At 45.1% G+C, this 18,273-nt stretch overlaps 1 long non-coding RNA gene across 6 annotated transcripts in view; it reads left to right on the forward strand.

Annotated features, from left to right (window-relative positions):
• Positions 1 to 2,016: 2,016 nt before the first annotated feature.
• LOC103731026 overlaps positions 2,017 to 18,273 on the forward strand; it is a 131,504-nt gene continuing 115,247 nt past the window's right edge. For 4 of the 6 annotated variants that reach the window (XR_607118.3, XR_607120.3, XR_003848891.1 and 1 more), the window contains exon 1: positions 2,027 to 2,581. This is a non-coding gene — a long non-coding RNA (uncharacterized LOC103731026). Of the gene's footprint in view, positions 2,582 to 18,273 lie in introns of all 6 variants that reach the window. The other 2 variants (XR_607119.3, XR_003848892.1) reach the window with 1 other exon arrangement.

Below are 18,273 nucleotides of genomic sequence, written 5' to 3' on the forward strand. Positions count from 1 at the left end.
CCGGCTCCGGAGTGCCGGGAGCGGGGTGATCAGAGCAGGACGCGGGGCGAGGCTGCAGGCGAGGATCAGGGAGCGCGGGTGTCGGGGGGCCAGGTCCAGGGCCGGACGCAGCCAGCCATTCAGGAAGGCAGCGCTGGAGAGCGGGAGCCGGTGGGCGAGGAAGACCGCACACTTTGCTTTTTGTTGTGCTGGTGGCGCCGGGCTCTCTCTGCCTTCTTCTTGCGGGAGGTGACGGAAGGGGGAGAAAAATTCGGAATAATTCACGCCGGCGACGAATTCACAGCGAAATAGAGAAAAATAAAAATCAGAAGAAAATACTCGAGAAAAAAGGAAAAAGAGAAAGCGAGAGAGACATCCAAAGTAGGTCGAATAAAGAGTCCTCTTCTTTTCCTCTTCCTTGCTCCTTCTTCTTCTGCTATAACACACAGAGCTAGTTTAAAAAACCCTGGAGATCGCCCAAAAATGTTCTTTTTTTAGTATTTTAAATAAGTGCTCTTCAGCCGGGAACCAACACCCTCCCTCCAAAAGAAAATCATATATGTATAAAATAACGATAAGAATACGAAGGGGTGCCGCCTCCTCCTCCTCCTCCCTTTTTTTTTTAAGTTTAGCCCTCTCTCTAATGCAGGAATGGAGTGAAAGAAAAGGAGGAGGGAGAGGAGGGAAAGAAAGAAGGAGAAACAACTAGTAGAAAATGTAAGAAAAAGAAGGGAGAGAGGGCGAGAGAAGAGTGGGTAAGAGAGGAGATGAGGGAGAGAGGAGAGAAAAAGAGGAAAGAGGGAGAGGGGAAAGAGGGGAGAGAGGGAGAGGGAGAGAGAGGGAGAGAGAGAGAGAGAGAGAGAGAGAGAGAGAGAGAGAGAGAGAGAACCAAAAATTGAATGCGTTTAAACGGGAGGACTCTCAGAGCAATGTTTCCGAAAGGGGGATCTGCGCGAATGTCTGTATATAGTGAACTTTGACACTACTATTGAAACTGACACGTTTCTATGGAGATCGCTGCCTTATATGGAGCTCGTGTCAAGGAGCCAAGAGAAGGGCTGCTGGCAACTGATAATCAAAGGCGACTGACTGGTCAGAGCCCTGAATGGGGGGAGAGAGAAAATGGGAGGCTAAGGTTAGCCAAGCCTCCTGCACGCCATTGGTTGAAGAGCCCCTCCCCCCTCCTCTTTTTCTTTCTTTCTTTCTTTTTTTTTTCCCTCCTCCCTCTTAGCTACCTACAGTCTGGGATGTCGAGGGGAGGAGGAGAGAAAGTAAGGGGGGGGCGTGCTTCTGACAAGCGCAATTTACATTGAGATCGCCCTGCGCTGCTATTTACTCTGAGACCTGATTAGTATGGGTCGTGTATGGTCACACACCACACACACACACACACACACACACCCCGAGGGGGAAGGGACGATGAGGGGAATATGCTGCGATGGGAAAAAAACGAGAATGAGAAGGAAATTATTTTTATGTCTCCTGAAAAGTTTTTAAAATAGAATTTTATGAGCCTAAAGTGTGTCATTGAAAACGTTAGGAAAAATTAATAAGAATGAAACCCCACAATTTTAATGATTTGTGAATTCTCTAGGTTTAGATTTTTCTTCTTTCACATTAAACATAATTCTAGTCTAGATTCTGCTCATTTTACATTGCTTTTTTTTAAAAAATAAAGTCTCCCATTTTTTTGCTCCTTAGTCTATCATAGTTTTAAACGTTTAATTACGACAAAGCATTCTCATGAACTCATTGCTACTGCCACAAATTCGATCCGAATCGACGGTTCCTATTCATCTCCAAAATGATTTTAAAATAAAGTTTCCAATGAATACCATTTTTTCTTCTTCATCATTTTTTATCCCTAGGATGTTCCAACTCCAAACAATGCTTCAATACTTATTAATAAAAATGTAGTAAGTTCTCATTTTGCCGTGGGGGGGCAGTTAGTGCAGTCAAGTCAGAGTCCCAGGAAAAGAGCAAACGAACGGGGGGGGGAGAGAGAGAGAGAGAGAGAGAGAGAGAGAGAGAGAGGGAGAGAGAGGGAGAGAGAGAGAGAGAGAGGAGAGAGAGGCTGTGTGTTGAGAGGGCACTGAGACCCCATTCCCGAAGGTGATTGGTCGCAGAAGGAGGGGCCGGCGGAGGAGCGGGTCCCGCCGCGGGGCTGCAGGAATCGCTAGCTCTGGCTGCCACCTAGCGGACGGGAGCCGATCCCGGGAGGCACGCAGCCCAGTCCCTCCCCTCCCCAGGCAGCCTGTGCCTTTTCTCCAAACGAAGACAGCACTTTGAAAATTCTTTCAATGGATTTTTTTTTTTCCTTGAAAGATCGTACTGGGGGAAAACGATACTTCTATTAGTTACATATTCTCCAATCCCACACTCGCACCCCCCTTCGTTTTAAGATCGCTCCCCTAGGCAGACTCAGGCGCGAGCGGAGCGGCGGAGTGACAAAGCCGCTGCCGCCGCCGGGAGTGGGAGTCGCTCTTGCCAGCCCACCCCTTGACTCCAGAAAGCGTAAAAGTTTGTCTCTACTCGAGCGTTCCGAGCTCCAACACGCCCTCAGGTAAAGGTGGAAGTAAATGGCCATGCTGTATTGACAGAGGTAGGGTTTGCTTTTAAATACTCGGTCCCACTTGAAATCTCCCCAGGGAGGGGTTTGGAAAACAGCGCGTGTTTGGGGGAGGCTTTGCGCTTCTTGTTCTCGGGAACCAGTGATCATTTTAAAAGATCAGAATAAAGGCTGCCCTACTGCCCCCTCGAACTCCAATAATGGAGCCTGCACTCCGCAGGCGGCGGCCCATTGTAGGCTACTGATGGAGAGGAGGGACCGGGTGGCACAGGCTCCTGGCCCTAGCGGCTAAGCCCTAATGTACAGATCACGATTCCTGGTCAGTTTACAGGTGAAACTGATACGATTAAAAACACTCCCCTCAGGAAAATAAGAAAGGCAGAAAAGAAGGCAGAAAGGAGGAGGAAGAGGGGGAGAGCACGCGCTGTTTATATAGAAATTCTCAATTTTAATCCCCCATACAGTCAGAGGCAGGGAGTCAGAGCAGAAGGAGCAGGCAGAGAGAGGAAGCTGGGAGAGGGGAGAGAGAGAGAGAGAGAGAGAGAGAGAGAGAGAGAGAGAAGCTTCAGGGAAGCTAAGGCCTGCTGGACGCCGGGTCCGCCCGCCCAGCCTCCCTCGGACCCCGGACTGTGCGTCGTGGGCACCAGAAGCGAGACTTGGCCAAGTCCTGCCCTACCAGGCAAGTAACACAATGATGATCGTTTCTTTTGATTTGGGGGTTGGTAACGTGGTCAGGCAGAAAGGCATTCTCAGTTTGCGCGGCCTCCGAAGGCTAGAAATGGAGTCACTGCAGCCAAGGTAGGACCAGGAGAACTTTGCGCCAGGCCTGGTCTGGAGATGCTATCGCCCAGCCGCTCCATCCAGCCGCTGCACCGCGGTGGAGTGAGGATCCTGCCTACCCAGCATCAATTCAAATCCAACCCCCCCCCCAGCCATTAGCCTACCCCCACCGCGGGCGGGAAATGGCTGCAGGGGCAGGGGACCTGGGACCGCGTCAGATTTAGCTTTCGCGCCGCCATCCCGGAGCGTGCAGAGCTGGGGCTCTGCGGTGGAGCCCACTGGCCAGGGCACTGGCACTCAAGCCTGGCTGTGGCCACAACCTCCGGAGCTCGGCTCGGCCGCCCACCTGCGGTCGCCGTTTGCAATATAAGGCAATCGATGTTGCCTGCTTGATGTGGGCGATAGTGTCAGCGGATTAAAAGGGACATCAGCGGTTCTTCCAACCGGAGAACCTGCGGCGGCCACGCAAGAGCATCGGTGTCTGGGGTAGCAGAGCCAGACTCCACGCGCTGCGCCTGGCGGACTGGGGGCCGGAAGGGGGTCGCCTCCCAGGGGTGGGACCGTGTGTGTGTGTGTGTGTGTGTGTGTGTGTGTGTGTGTGTGTGTACGCGCGCGCGCGCGCGCGCGTAAGAAAGGGCTTCTATTAAAACCAACTGGAGCGCTCCCCCAACCCCGGCGCGGGGCAGGGGCGCGCATTTGCGTCAGAGGGCGGGCAGGGCTGGCGTCTGGGGTGGGGTGGCCCGGGGAGCTGACCCCCGGGACCGTGCCCGAGGCTTGATTGAGTCAGCCTTGCTTGGAAGGGATGGTGGGGTCAGGTCCTGAAACAAAGCTGCAGGACCAGCTGAGACTCCATGGGAGAGACAGCGCCCACCCATCCTCACTGTGGGCTCTTCGCGCCCCCCCCAGCTTCCAAATTAGCAAAAAAGACCTCTGGGACCCAAAGTGACCCCGGGAGGGGTGGGGGCCCGCCGCTTCAGGCCTCAGGCTAGGCTGCCATTCCTCTGCGAAGGAGGGAACTGCAGTTCCCAGCCCTAGCTCTAGGAGTAGGGGTGGGCGGCTGCTTGTTAGTGGTGCCCACAGCAGCGGAAGCCTTAGGCTTTTTGGAAAGGTGGAACTGTTTGTGGTCTTTTGGGTCTAGTGTCTCCACTTCTTTGCTGAGAGGGGCCAGGGTGAAATCGAGACTTTTTGAGGAGGGACTTTGCCGGTCTTTAGGACAGCAGCACTCAATTTCTCCTGGAGATCCTTGTGCTCCTGAAAGCAGTTGCACACCACGTGTGCTCACAGTCCTGTCTCCAGGGAAATGGCTTCTGTGGAGGTCCTGAGGGGTCAGCCTATGTCCTGGGAAGCCCTGGCTCTCTTTGTTCAAAGCTGTTGTTTGATACCAGTCCAACTTGGCATACTCATCCCTGGGCCTAATATCTGTTGTTGGACAGGGCATCTGATGGAAAATGATCATATTTTTTCAAGGGCACCTGAGTCCTCAAACTGTGAAACTCCACACATGTCCAGGCACGCTCAGCTGCAGAAAATGGAGTAACAATTTCCACCCCTTTCTCACCCCTCTGTCCTTTTTCAGATGTTCCCTCTTCTCTTCTCACCCAGGCTGTTGGCCCCATACTACCCAGCACCCTGGGAAAGTTAAATTGAACTTGAATGTGTTATTCGACTGGTACTCATTATAGCCCTTGCCTCAGTACTTTGTCTACTTTGCCATCCAGACCTGGTGAGGTGGTGGGGGAGACACTGGGGCTCTGCTTTCTCCAAGGTCACTTATGGTTAGGCTGGTTTGGGGATCCTGAGGGCCTCCCAGGCCTTTTTGGAGTCTCCCTCCACCCTGCTAGTTCCCACAGACCTGCTCAATGCACTGGAAGTCTACGGTGCAAGCCCCCTCCCCCTGAGGCAATGAGAAGGTGCCTTCCATTTGGGGAGAGGAATTAAGCAGTAATCTTACAACACCCATTGTGGGCTTCTAGCATCATGGTTGGGTGTTAATCACTTTTTTAAAAGCTTGCCACACAACACTTGTTCTCTACCAGTCAGGCAGCCAGTAAATAGCTGTAATCTGGGGGGAGAAGAGAGAAGTAGAATCTGTGATTGCCCACTATATGGGCATAGTGTGAACTGGTGGTCCAGGCCCCAGAGTCGGAGTATAAGTGGCCTTTTACCCCATTAGCATAACATTGACATTTTTCTTACGGTGTAGGAATTGGGTTGAACCCTTCTTCACTAATCCTTTGGCCTCTTTCGTATGGCATTTTGCTCTTCAGAAAGATACCATATACACTTTAGGTATTGCTAAGCCACACTGAACAAAAGTAGCTTTGCAAAAATATTTTGTACTTCTAGCTCAAAAGCCACGAGGACCTACAAATGACTAGATATGTATGTAAAATTATCTTGTATACCTCTTCTTTACCCTTAAGTCGTTAAAACAGTATTACTCTGTTTAGAGAAACCACAGGACAGAAATAACGCTGTCTTATCAAGCTCATGTGGAGTGATGAACATGCTTGCAACTACTGAGAGGTCAATTCCTCTGATCTTGATGCAGACCTTTCCCAAAGAGCTTATTTTAAAGGTACTAAATAAATTGGTTTCCCCTAGCATGAGATTAAAGCCAGGAAGAATACAGTTGAAGGAGATGTATTTAGCATGATATTTGGGAGGGGAAGGATGGAGGGTGAAGAGAGGTTCAGGAAAGTTCACATAATGTTTTGTGGTTACTAAACTAAAAACAAACCAAACAAAATGTCCCAGCCTAAATCAGACATCTCTCTCCCATTCTCAAGATTGTGTTCAGTCTGCCTATAGCTGCCCAGCTGTAAAAAGTTCTTCCTCTGTTAACATGAAAGCCATGGTGGAAAGGCCAGGGTAGGATTTGGGCTTCTGCTGGACTGACTACTCTTACTTAACCTATCTATATGGTTCAATGAGCCATAGAACTAGCAGGCTTTGGTGCTCACTGTCACTCTGGTAGCCCAGGCACTTATTCTTTGTCACCTTTGAGTCAAAAAGCTGAGTGATAAGTACTTTACCTTAGTAAGTGGTTTAGTTTTCTATCTCAAACTAGCCTTTAAAAAAAACAAACATGTTTTGGGAAAGATAAGGGAGACACCCCATTTATGTCTGGACTTTCAGTTAGAGGGCCCAGGACTAACAACCTTAGGAGGATGGCAGGAGAGCAAACTAAGTGCTGACCTTCAGATGTAAATCAAGTTTTTTTTTGAGGAAAAAAAGTATATTCTAGTATGTCAGTAAAGCCAGGGCCAAATATTTACCTTTTGCAAAAGCCAAGTCTTGGCTATTTAAGCATATTTATGCAAAAAGAAAGAGACAATGAGAGGCTTTAACTTTGCAAAACATATTTCTTTACTTTAAATGCCCAACTTGACTGAAGAATAGCTGCATGGCTATTCTTCCCAGAGAAAATGGGTTGGTTTGGATGAAAAGTTTTGAAATGAGTTTGAAGGTTGTTAGATTATCCTGACAATACAATCAACTGCACTATATAATCATTTCCCTTAATAGTTACCTGTCAGAGCACCTATTTCTTCTACTACAGGATTAGCCCATCAGAAGTAGATCTGAGTTGGACATTTCACTGACAAAAGACTGCTTGAATGTGTTTAAATCTTTAATGCCATTTTCTTCACTGACTATGGCCTAAACTAGCGGCTGGGAAACCCCCAGCAAATCTGCTGGTAACTGCAGTCATATTGCAGTTGTATTTACCACCCAGAAACCTATCAAAATAGTAGATCTAAGATTTCCTTCTAAACTGTCAGCAGAGAGATATGTTTATTACAGTGTCCTTTATCATTGAGGGGAGAGGGGTTTAGGTAAAGCTTAAATGTAAAAGGATGTACACAGTGCATCACTGATACAAGCCAAATGAAATAGTAAATAATTATGCCCTACGTTAAGCTATATTTTATTTGCCCATTTCAGATGTGGAAATCCATGTAGCTCATCAATGGGAGAAGTTAATAAAGTATTCCAAATGCATGATCTAACAAAACTCAGGGTAGTTCTATGTTTTATTGTTAACCCCTTGCATGAAATCTTCTGAAGCTGAAAAGAGAAAGTAAAGGGCTTTTGTGTTGGCTGATCCTAGGCTATTCTAGGGCTCAGGTTGGTGTGAAAGGGATGAGGAGGTCACTTGAAATCTCCTTTTATCTACTCTTATTTTCTCTCTGGATCAGCAACTTTGAATAGACATCATCTAATCGCTCTTAATGGAAAGAAACTATGGGAGCAACAAAAATGCCTTTACTCCAGAAGTGAATACATGTATCCGGACGGCTGGCTGAGCTTGCAGAGAACTGTATCTCGGCACATATGAGATTAGTGTGTTTTAGGGTGCATGGATGTATACATATATGTCTCAGAGTGGGTGGGTTATTTTACTGTATGGATACATATGCAGACACGTGTACATTTTAAATTCTCCACCACATCGGGTGATACTTTCAGCTGACTCTCCCTTAAGCTTTTTCTGGTCTTCAATTTCTGGGCAACAGCCAAATCTTTTAAAAACCAAAAATTGAGAACACAATGATCAACCTTTTAGAAAAGTCATTTTTATTTTATTTCCTTTCGTTTTCAACTGGAAGTCCCCTGATGGAGGGATTCTCTTCAGAGACTGGAGATTCTATGACAGGTGGAATATAGTGGTAACAGAGACCTTTACTTTCAATTTCTTTCACTTTGAATTCAATTAGCCAGAGCACAATAAATAAGTGGAAAACAAGAGCGGAACATTAGGCAGTTGAAAAGTTTTTCTTTTTTTAGATACGTATCTTCAGATCCTTGAAGCTGATAATTGATCACAACTTATTTTGAAATTAGAATCACTTTAGTAAGTCTCAGGCTGACTAAAATGTCATTCAAAACATATTCTTTACATTTTCTTTAAAAAGTGTGTGATAGACCCAGAAAAGGACATTGTTTTCTAGGACTGAAAGCACTGCGCTGTACCTCTTAGCAAGCACCCCCCCCCCTTCTCCATGTTCTTCTAAGCAGAATTCACATTGCTCCCAGAGCCTGGGACACTGCTATAAATTCCTTTAAGGGAATACTCCGTTACCAGGGCTACAAGTTCTCATCTCAACCGGCTAGCCTCTCTGTTGCCTGATACAGATCCCAGAGACCCTTGGCTGTAGGGGCTGAGACCTCCAGCTGACCAGCTCCTACCACCAGCCTACTGAGTTTGTAGCTCTAACCTTAGAGGTTGGGTGGGGGCAGATTAATCTCTCTTTAACTCCCTTCCTTCCCGCCCATGAGTTTGAACCCCAGCTGACACATTTCCTGGGTTTTCTGGTGAATAGGATCATAGGGGCTGCCCAATCCATTAAAGATTAAATGAAGAAGAATCCTAGCAGTGGATATTTGGAATCTTCAGTGGGGTGTCAATCCATGTCAATCCAACATTTAACACATTGTTTCCACTCGGTGTGCATAAATCCAGGACCTGTTGGGTTTAACTTTTAAGAAAGAAGGAAGAAAAAGATGAAGGGAGAAAAAGAGGGAAAAAGAAAGCAACAAAGAAAAAAATTAAAAGTTTTGGAGAAACCTCACTTTCAAAGGGGGGTGTGGCTTTGTGCTCAGAGCCACGAAGAGGTAGAAGCTAGGCTTCTCGACCTTTCTAGGCTTTTCTTTCCCAGAACACACTGGGAATTGGAGGCTGCTTCTTCCTGATGAGGGCTCAGAACTGGTCTTTGCCAGTGTAATTTAATCTGTATTTATCCCTTGGATGGTGGGGATGGTCCCAGGTCATGACCGGGTGTGAGCATGAGAGATGTGGTTCAGAATCCAGTTGCTTCCTCTGTGCTTTAATTTTAATTTTTTAGTGAAGGTTTTGGAAGCACCGACTGAGTGGTTTCTTCTGGTTACTGCTTAGCAGGAGAAACAATGGCTTTCTCTGTTGGTGTTCTGGCTGATGGACACTGACCTTGAAAATGAGACTGGGTAGGGCACCTCCCTCCTGGTCCTGGAGCCACCTTGGTCCCCAAATATCAGCTGTTTAACTCTCACTTGCTCCTTGAGTCCCTGAGTGCAGTCCAAAGGGGCAAAAGGCAAGTCCCTTTGTGGCAAAGGCTTGTCCATGCAAATTTAACACTGAATAAATTAACCCCAAACCAGCAAGTTGGGGTGTAGTAGTTTAGCAGGACTAATTGCAGACAATGTAGCTGAAATGACTTTTCCAATTAGCTGCTGGTTGGAGTTTAGTTGGAGGAACTGTCAGCTCCAACGATGGGTAATTGCTTTATTGCTCACAAAACTATCATCTATTTAGAACATATGTGCTAATTACTCTGGATGGGCGTCGAAAAAGAGGCCATAAATCTAATAGCACTTAAAAAAGTCCGCGGTGCTTGTAAGCAACCTCAGGCCCTTACACTTTCTTTCCGGCCCAGGTTGCTCTGCTTGATGGCGGTCTTTAAAGAATGGCGAAGGTTTTTGGACTGGAGGCGCCAACCGGATGCTTTGGTCAAACCGCGGTGCAGAAGAGCAAGCGTCCGGTGCGAGCAGAGCTAAGGGGAGATAAATCACTATCATCAAAACCAGTCTCCTTGTTAGCAGCACACTTTCTCCCCCCCGCGCCACCCCCATTTTCGTAAAAGATTACTTTGAAAATCTTTTAATTGGATTATGTTGGGAAATTAATCTTCTTTAGCTTTGGCTAAATTTATTGTGGACACTGTCGGGAGGAAAGCCCGGTAACTGCAGTAAGGCCCACGTCTCTTTGTTTCGTCCCTTTCTCAGCACTCCAAGGTCTCCCAGCTGCGGGAGACAGTGGTGCCTCAAGAGTCTGAGGTGACTGGAGTGAGAAAGAGTGGAAAGATACATCTGGCTAAAAAGGCACTGGAGTCCCAAATCAGATGTCTTTGTCTTAAACGCACGTTTCTGTTCCGGAGTCTCTAGCTCCAACTCCCTCATCCCCACAGTACCGCGCCTTTATGCAGGAGAAGTTCTTGGGTTCTGGGGACCTGCTACTAGGGAAGGAGGTTGGAAACACAGGAAGATGAAGAGGGGTATAGGAGGACTACTAACCATACTCGCTAGTTTGCCCTTTCCATCGCAACCTCCTGCTTCTGATCACCAGCTGGGAGCGGAGTATTAACAGATATTCTCCACCTCTCCGCGCAAAAACGCACGGCTAGCTCTTGGTGTCACACAACTCTGGAAAGACTTGCCATTGATGTTCACAGCACTTGAGCGCGAGGGGCTAGGGTCGGGTTGACCCCACTCCTAGCTCCTTTAGCACCAGGGCTTTGTTGAGGCGCCGACCTCCCTTTCAGCCTCCCCCGCGGCGCGCTGTCAGCCTGGTCCAGCGGCGCTTTGGCAGTAGCGGGTAGCTAAGGGTAGGGCCCCGCCGGCCGCGCCTCTCAGCGGGAGATAACAACATCTGCCTGAAACGGGATACCTACTTCTGCAGCTCAATTTAGCTCTTAATAGCAGTCCTCTGAGGTGTGGTTAATTGATGGGGATAAAGGCGTAATGACTTGACGGGGAGACGCCAATGATCCTTTAATATACTTTTAAAAGAACAACAGCCACCTCAAACACCCGCGAGTCATCGCTCGGTGGGGTGTGTGGGAAGCGGGGAGGTAAGGATCTCAAGGCTGGAGAAGTGAGCTGGTGCTGTTTGTACCTCGAGGTGCCAGTGTCGGAGCCGACAAGGGCGCACAGGTCGGTGGGGCAAGGCTTTTTCACGTAGCTGTAGGGAAGCGGGGGAGGGTTGACCAGTGACAGGGAGAACCCAGGAAGATGCTGTCCCTTCCTAGGCGCTGGATGGCCTCATGCCTGGAGCCTCTGCCTTCTTGGCCTCCCAGGCTAGAGCGACCTCTCATCTAGAGCGAGCGAAATCGTCAAACCTCAGTGTTCTGAGGGAACTCGCAAAGTTCCGCAGTCAGGACAACCTTAGAAGGGCCCCAAGTGCGGGGACCGAGAAGCACGCGTCCGAGTGACTGTGTGCATGCGCTCAAACCGCCCCCAAACAGTGCAGGAGTACAGCAGCCCTGAGCACGTGGTGGTATTCAGGCCGAGTCTGTCCTGATCCCCGAGGCAGAACCCATCAGGATTTACCTGCTTTGGAGGCGGGTCCTGAAGCCTGGTCAGGACAACCCCTGAGCAGCTACCTTTTTGGCAGCCTCTGCTCACAGCTGTCTCCCCAGCAGCTCCCCTTTCTTTTGCCTGATTTCCCTGTACTCAATTCTAGTTGAATCTCTGGCGGGCCAAAGGAGTGCTTCACCAGGCTCAGGCAAAGAACTTAGGCTCACACAAGCACTTAAATGAAAAGGGGCAAAAATCGGATCGTCCTGTTTGTGAGAGAACCTCCCCAGGATATGGATGGCAGTAAGATCCGTAGCAGTTTTCTTTTTCCTTTCTTCTTTCTTTCTTTCTTTCTTTCTTTCTTTCTTTCTTTCTTTCTTTCTCTCTCTCTTTCTTTCTTTCTCTCCCTCCCTCCTCTCTTTCTTTCTTTCTCTCTCTCTTTCTCTTTCTTTCTTTCTTTCTTTCTTTCTTTCTTTCTTTCTTTCTTCTTTCTTTCTTTCAAAGCTCTTGTTCCAGACTTTGGAGAGGAATAACCTTAACGCTTCAGGGTTTAGCTCCCTCTGGAAGCCGAAGGAGAAATGACTACAATCATCAACCAGATTTTATTGCTTTAAGAGATCGCAGGTGTCTAGGCTGCAGCCATTGTCTACTTTTCTCCTTAAGTACACATAACAGGGAGGGAAGAATCCCAAGAAAATGGTTTTCCCAAACCCTCTTGTGAAGGAGTATAGGTTTCCATAGTGGGAAATCTTCGAGGTCAAGGAGCAGAAGACATGCAATTAAGAATCCTAACTCTTGGTGTATTTCTTGGTATGGTTTTGTCCTTCTACTGTCTCAACCGCACCTGGAGTGGTTCTGCCCTCAGTGTATCTTCAGAAAATCAGCATAATTAGCGGTTAAGCTCCTGATCCCTCAGCATCCATAAGCCAGGCAGGATGGCGAGCTGGTTCCTAGGACCCTGCATGGTTCTCAGGTCCTTGGAGTTAGGAACAAGGCCTCAGGCCCCAGTTCCTGCCCTGGCAGGTGACTCCTGCTCAGAACGGTCTCCTAGCCCAGGATGGAACCGGGGGCCTGTCTGAAGGGCAGTTCTGACCAGGGCTTTCCAGAAGGACTAATGCTTTGGGCCACAGAGGTTCTGAGGTGCCTCTGGTGCTCCCTCGTCCTCATGAAGCATGAATCAGTGCGGCCCACTGCGCTACAGGCAAATCCAGGCCCTTTCTCACTGCAATCCTGGGTCTTTATTCCTGTGTCTCCTCACCCCATAAAGGCAGGTCCTTGGGACAAATTTTTCTCTTGGCGGTCGAGGCTACTTTATAGGGGCCACTGTGGCCCTTTCTCCATGTAGCTCTAAGTTTCATGATACAGGAGCAGCAGGAGCAGCAGGAGCGAGACCCACATGCCTCGAGGGTCAGGGCTGGACATGAGTGCATGCTGCAGGGGCTGGGCCTCAGTTGCCGCCCAGAGGCCGCCAACCTGGGTGGGCGCGGTGACAAAGGCCAGAACCTGTGCAGGGGGTTCAGGAAGGAGCACTGGCCAGGCAGGCGCTTGGGGCTTCACTGGCCTTTTGGACTCTCTGGTCATTGTAGCAAAGGCCGGGGAATGGGCCTGAGGGAACAAGCACTGCCCCAGCAGCGCAGGCCTGTAAGGGTTAGCAATCCACGCACGTGAGGGGAGCTGCTGTTGCAAGTCTTCCTTTTTTACACTGGTCTGGCACTGGCCAGAATGCTGAATCTATCACATCACAGGGGTTGCCTGACAATTTGCCTGTTTGGGGCAGTCAGTGGCTTTTAGTTAACTGAACTACAATGGGCCGGAGAACCTCAAACTCCATTTTCTATTTTAGGGAAGGTCTTGGGTTTCGGAAGCTGGAAAACTGGTGGAAGTTAGCTGTAGCCTTCTGGTTTTTTTTTTTCTTTTCTTTTCTTTTCTTTTCTTTTCTTTTTTTTTTCTGTGTGTCTGTGTGTGTGTGTGTGTTTGTGTGTGTGTGTGTGTGTAGATGTGTAGATGCTCTCTCTGATGCCTGTTGAGTTTCGAGGACAACTTTCTGTATACAAATTTCTCCTTCCATGGTGATGGAACTCAGGACATCAGGCTTAGTTGCAAGCATCTTTATCCTCTGAGCCATCCCATTGTCCCCTTCTGTTTTAAAGCATCCATCTCCAAGGCAGGGACAACACAGGCAAAGTTGCAGTTCATAAAACAAAAGAAAAAAAACAACAACAACAACAACAAAGCAACTTTGGAAACTACATCTCAAGCCTGTTTCCAGAGATTGCTTTATAACCTCTCAATTTAAGGAGATGGTATGTACTGTACACGAATACACTGAATAGCAACCTTCCTTCAGACAGGGGTTGAGAACCACCCTCTAGCAAAAGTGTTGTGAGGACTGACTGCAGGGGGATTGGTGCTCCAGGTGTTGCACTAGAGGCACTGCAAGTGTGAGCAGGTAATGTGGAGAAAAGTGACATTGTTAACAAAAAGCATCTAATTAACAATGACTTCATTTGATTAGAAGGATGAAGAAACCTTTTTAAATCAATCCAGATTTACTGGCCTAAGCTCAGCCAATTTATGAATATGGAGCCCAATTGGGGTCTGCTTTCTTTCAAAGATGTCATCTAAGAGGTAATAGCATAGGTGAAGTCATTTGGTTACACTGTGGAAACTTTTATAGTGCCTTCCTTGGGAATTTAATTCAGTGCTTCTTCATTTTATTAGGAACAGACTGACTCCATCAACTGGGCTCTCCCTGTTTAGAGGCAAGACTGCTTGAAGCAATTAGGCTCACAATTAGCATAGTTTTACTGACCCCAGCAGCAGCACCACTCCTTAGATTAGCCTTTTCTTCAAAGTCAGGAAAGAAGCTGAGCACAACATGCTTCCCAGGTGTCCAGGTTGGGGAGATACACCCTCAAGCAGAGTAGTACAGCCAACACAAAAATCTTTCTGATAGTCCCCAAGTGTTTGCTTCAGAAACTTTGGTGGATTTGAGTCCTTTTCTGATCCTGACTTGGCTTTCAAAACCTTTCTCCTTTGATTCTATTTTTGAAGAACTGCCTTTCAGAAAGTGAATTTTCCCTCTTGTCTTCTGTCCTGTTTGCTAATAATGTGGAATTTGTTAGGGTACAGAGAAAGGAGGTCACTGAGGAGCTCTTTGAAATCTTGTTAGGTAGCAAGGAAAGGGCTCAGGTGTGTGTGTGTGTGTGTGTGTGTGTGTGTGTGTGTGTGTGTGTGTATCAAAGTCTATGAGGATCCAGCATTCAGGAGACAGATTCAGGAGGATCGTGAGTTTGAGGTCAGCCTGGGCTACATAGTGAGTTCAGGGTCAGGCTGGATACTCTGTCTCAAAAAACAAAACAAAATAAACAAATAAACAAACAAATGTATAAGCAGAGTCTAGAAGTTAGGTATAGAACAACAATTTTTGCCCTCATGTTTGAAGGCATATGTGTAAAACTGTGCTACAACCCTTTCACTGTAAGCTCAATCAGTTGGTGGGCAATATCTTTAGTAAAATAAAATGTCTAGAGCCCAAAGCAGTCTGCAAGAGAACAGATTTTGCCTTTGCCACTGTCATGGTTAGTGAAGGAGTTATATTTATGTGACTATTACCTCTTTGCATCGCTCTCATCTCTAAAAAAAATATATGTATATATTTCTCTGTAAGATTTCACTAGATTAAATTGCTGAAAGTTCATGAGTAGCAGCAACAATGTAATTCCCCTAACCTTATTAAATCAATAAATACTAGATTTGTGAATTGAATTAAAAATGCATCAGCATGGCCAGGAATTGTGATCATGTGGCCACAGACTTTGGAATTGAAGATGTCACTCAAAAACTGTTTAGCATTTATTTAACCCCATTTTTTGTTTTGGATCTATGATCAAGTATTTTAGGGTTTTAACATTTCAGGAAACATTGCTGGGTTTTGTTTTTTTAAAATTTTGATCTGTTTAGGTCTTTAAAATCCTTTCACTAACTACAACAATGCTGGCATGGAACAAAAGTAACACACTGAGACTTTATAGTTCTCCTCCTTGCTTCTGCCTATGATACATTGTCCCAGTAAGATACACTCATATGCATAGATTTCTGCATAAAAATACATAAATTTAGATGACTTTTTTGTTTGTTTTGCAGCGCTACAAACCAAACCCAAGGCCTCATGTACGCTAGGCTAACACTCTGCCACTGAGTTATATCCCTAGCCCTGGCGTTTTGTAAAAGTATAAATAAATATACTGAGTGTGACTGTATTGTTGCACATTGATTATAACAGTTTAACTTAAAAAACCCAATATTTATCTTTCAGCACTGTCAACTATTATAAACAACATAATTATTTATCATTTAAAATACTATTTATATTATCTGGTTTGCTTGGTGAAATTCACACTGCAAAAAGTAATTAAAAATTTCAACTCTTTAAACTTGACATAGGACTTGGGAAATTACATATATCTTAAATGTTACATGTGATATGTAAAGAAACACCTCATATGTGATTTACAAGGAATTGTCACATTAAGTTATAGATTTATATGTAAATTTACAGTTAAATCCCACTGAAAAGGGAACATGTCTAACACCTGAAAGTTGGACAGAAAAGGTATTCTAGTGAGATATTTGATCCTACTAATTAACAATGCTAATTACTAAAAAATATGTACTTTTTCTGTGAATATCACCCAACATATTTGGTAGCCAGTACTGAAAATACAGACATTGGCTCTTGGGTTTGCCACATTGTGGAAGAAAAATCTTTATTTGATGAAATAGGCAATCAGCTGAAATCTATCCTCTTTAAATAAACTGATCCTCCAGTATTTTCCCAGTGTTGGTGTAAGTTGTTGTCTGTGATGTCCCCCAGGGCTCTTTCCTCTGCTCTCTGATTTGGTATATAAAGCAGCGCTGAATGATGGATTACTGTGTCATTGCAGCCAGTGAAGGATTAATTTGTTTCATTGATTTCTCTTTAGGCAGATTGCCAGAATTTGCTACTTCCCACCTTTTCTCAAGACTTCTAGAAGTAATAGACAGTAACAGCCTAAGACAAATCAGCTCCGTCTTATAAAAACAGCACCAGGAAACCAAGAGTCCTAGGAAAGCTGTGGCAAACATTTTTATTGGCATACTGAGGAAAGCAATTAATAAGCTACTTTATTCGCTTTAGAAATGCTTTTAATTGAAAAAATTCTGGAATTGACGGTATACAACACAACATGTTAGTAGACTGCAAATAAGTGCTTATATTTGTCCCATAAAATGTTTTATGATTTGTAAGTAACCAACAAGGAAAAAGTATGTTATCTATGTAACTAGCAAATGCTTTACTTTCTGGGGCCAGGTTTTGAAACCAAATAACCTAGCGTACAACTTTAAGTAGTGTGTGTGTGTGTGTGTGTGTGTGTGTGTGTGTGCAATCATTTAATTCAAATTTTTTTGGGAACTTTGAACAATGACAGACTATCAGAACAGAAAAATATAATGTTTAAATAAAAAAATTTTCTGATTTAAAAAGATAGTGTCTATGCATAAGAGAGAATTTGTAAAAATTAGAAATGATGTTTTGTGTTTTCTTCATACCTTTTTCCCTCCAAGCATTTAAGTATGATGTTATTATTATTGTCATTTATATTGACTAAATGGTGCTTGAACATATATGCTTTAATTAATCATTGCTCTGTTTTTGGTGAAATTATATTTCTAATTTCCCATTATTATAAAGTTGTGCATGTAAAAAATCTTTAATCATGGCCATTTACTCACAACATATTATTAGAAAAAAGTAGCTACTTAAACTGATGGTACAGACTGTTTTGGATTCTTTGTGTTGATGGCCAAACTTTTCCAGAAAACTTCTACCACTTTATACCAGTACTTTGAAAAAAACATTCTCAGTCAATGCAGTGTTCTAATTTATGTTGCCAGAGCAAAGAAAACGGAACAACATTCTTTTCCTTGTACTCTGAAAGCAACAGTAGCATTTGCATGTACTTAGTCTCTCAGAAGTATTTTCCCAACTGCAGATGTGAAATAGGCTGGTTATACAAATCTATTTGTTTCCCTTCTGTAGTGCTGAACATTATATTGATTTAATGATCTCAAGTTATACTTTTTATGCAATTAGTTGTGTAGTAGAAACTAATATTGTCATGTGCTAATGTCTCTTTTCCTTCTATTGTGTGATAGTGGTAGTCCATGCAGTCTCAGCAAGTTTATGCTTTTCCTGCGCTTTGCTGAAAGGAAAAAGGAACATCTGTTTCCATTATACATCTGCATCATAATGATAACAATTAAATAGCTATTATGGTAGTATACAGTAAATATATTTTGCTGAATGACCTATATTTACTTGTTGGAAAATTTCAGATATATCAGAGGCACTTAGACTTGCAGGTAGGCTCCATGTAGAAGCTTAAAAGGCCTTCGCTTACTTTAAGGTAAATTATTGCAGTTCTAATTTGTCTTAGTAAAAACAACTAACCTGATGATTAAACATTAGGACTTCAGATGTGACTCTTGAATAAATTTCTCTCAGGCATATGTTTAGAGTACAAATTACTGGGCATCTCTCATTATGTTTTTATTTATTTATTTATTTATTTATTTATTTATTTATTTATTTTTTCTGTCGTCTTGAAACAGGGTCTCCTGATTGCCCCAGATTGCCTGGAACTTGCTATGTAGACCAGGCTGGCCCCAATCTCTTAGAGATCTACCTGCTTCTGCCTCCTGAGTGCTGGGATTTGAGGTATGTGCCACCATGTCTGGTCATTCATACATTTTAAAAATATTTATCATTGACCTTGACTGAATGATCTAATTCTTCTATTTTGTCTTCAATCCTTTGTATCCTATCTTCTACATGATTCACTGTACTT

Source organism: Nannospalax galili, unplaced genomic scaffold (genome assembly GCF_000622305.1).
Source record: "Nannospalax galili isolate Female #2095 unplaced genomic scaffold, S.galili_v1.0 scaffold173, whole genome shotgun sequence".
Lineage (NCBI taxonomy): Eukaryota > Metazoa > Chordata > Mammalia > Rodentia > Spalacidae > Nannospalax > Nannospalax galili.